Source organism: Micromesistius poutassou (genome assembly GCF_964030765.1).
Source record: "Micromesistius poutassou genome assembly, contig: SCAFFOLD_6396, whole genome shotgun sequence".
Classification (NCBI taxonomy): Eukaryota; Metazoa; Chordata; class Actinopteri; order Gadiformes; family Gadidae; genus Micromesistius; species Micromesistius poutassou.
The window spans coordinates 8,298-10,287 of NW_028180605.1; the positions used below are offsets into that span (position 1 = coordinate 8,298).

General features: G+C 53.5%; 1 pseudogene across 1 annotated transcript; it reads right to left on the reverse strand.

The window, feature by feature from the left end:
- Window positions 1-922: 922 nt before the first annotated feature.
- Window positions 923-1,984, reverse strand: LOC311370654 (fructose-2,6-bisphosphatase TIGAR B pseudogene; annotated as a pseudogene). Its single transcript has 2 exons — window positions 1,916-1,984; window positions 923-1,330 (listed from the first exon to the last, which is right to left on the reverse strand). The product of its transcript is annotated as a fructose-2,6-bisphosphatase TIGAR B pseudogene (transcript).
- Window positions 1,985-1,990: the final 6 nt, after the last annotated feature.

Genomic DNA, 1,990 nt, shown 5'->3' on the forward strand with positions numbered 1-1,990 from the left:
CAGACCAGACCCTCATCCAGACCTCCTCCACCACTGTCTCAGACCAGACCCTCATCCAGACCTCCTCCACCACTGTCTCAGACCAGACCCTCATCCAGACCTCCTCCACCACTGTCTCAGACCAGACCCTCATCCAGACCTCCTCCACCACTGTCTCAGACCAGACCTATTCCTATTCTGGGTCCCGCAGAGCCCTGTCACTCCCACCCTCGTCCACCTCCACCTTAAGGGGACAGAGCTTTAAGGCCTTAAAGGGACAGAGCTTTAAGGCCTTAAAGGGACAGAGCTTTAAAGCCTTAAGGGGACAGAGCTTTAAAGCCTTAAGGGGACAGAGCTTTAAGGCCTTAAAGGGACAGAGCTTTAAAGCCTTAAGGAAACAGAGCTTTAAGGCCTTAAAGGGACAGAGCTTTAAGGCCTTAAAGGGACAGAGCTTTGAAGCCTTAAGGGGACAGAGCTTTAAGGCCTTAAGGGGACAGAGCTTTAAGGCCTTAAAGGGACAGAGCTTTAAGGCCTTAAGGGGACAGAGCTTTAAGGCCTTAAGGGGACAGAGCTTTAAGGCGTTAAAGGGACAGAGCTTTAAGGCGTTAAAGGGACAGAGCTTTAAAGCCTTAAAGGGACAGAGCTTTAAAGCCTTAAAGGGACAGAGCTTTAAGGCCTTAAAGGGACAGAGCTTTAAGGCCTTAAAGGGACAGAGCTTTAAAGCCTTAAAGGGACAGAGCTTTAAGGCCTTAAAGGGACAGAGCTTTAAGGCCTTAAAGGGACAGAGCTTTTGAATCATTCATTCATTTGTGTTCTTCCATTGATATAATTGATTCTTCTTTGTATTCTGGTTCTGTCTCCACATGTGAAGCGGGTCTGTCCTCCGCCATCATCTCAACCTGCCCTGTCCCCCCCCCCCCCCACCACCACCCCCCCCCCCACTCTAACACTCTTTCAGCCACTCCAGGTGTTCCTTCCTGTTGGTGAAGACGCAGCGCGCCGCAGCGAGCTCCACGGCCCCCGTGGCCCCCCGTGGCCCCGGGGCCCGCCGCAACGTGAACAGGAAGCGGCTGACCCCCGTGTTGGGGCAGGGGGCCGTGAGCTGCGTGGCGCGGGCGCCGTGCGGCGGCGTGCAGCCCCGCTCCTCCAGGAGGTGCTTCACGGCCACACGGATGAAGCCTCCGTGGCTCACCGCCAGGACATGGACCCCCGCCTCGGGGCCGGGCCCCCCCTCCTCTGAGCCGGCGGCGGGCCCCGGGGCCGGGGGCCCCCCGGAGGCTGAGGCGTTTCCGTGCTCGTCCATCATCTGCCGGAAGAGAACCTTGAGGAAGTCCTTGAAGCGACGCCGGACCTGGGGGGGGGGGGGGGGGGGGGGGTAAGAGGACGGGTCAGACCAATTGGACCTGGGGGGGGGGGCTAACCGGAAGACACCTGGTCCGAATCTTAACTACTATCTTAACACTTCAAACACACTTCACATCAAATTATATATTTTTAACCCAATAGGTCCACCTAACCTAACCTAACTCTTAACTAATCAATCAAACTCACCTAACTAACCCAATTAAGCAACAAGACTTTAAAAGACCCTCTAGTCTCAGCGGTCTACTATGACCATAGTCCTCTATACTTACGTTACTTCCTGTTTTTTTTAACGGCAACATCTTCAACGGCCACTAGGTGGCGCTATTATAAAAGCAGTAATAAACCTTTGGCGTTTGTGGCTTCTTTTCAAATAGAGGACCCCATTAGAAGCAGGCGGAGGAAACACTTTCTTAACCATGTTGTGTTACTCAAATAAAACATTTAACACAGATAAAAACAACACTTTGGCTTTGATGTGACAACATTAACACAATCATTTCCTCCTCATGTTTCAGCCCTTAACACAGAGACCAGGTCTCTGTAGGATCCAGGTGATCTGTGATCGACTCACCTGGTCTAGGGTCTCCCCCCCCGGGGGGGTGTAGTCGCGACAGGACTGGCCGGCGGCGTTGGCCATGTTCTTCAG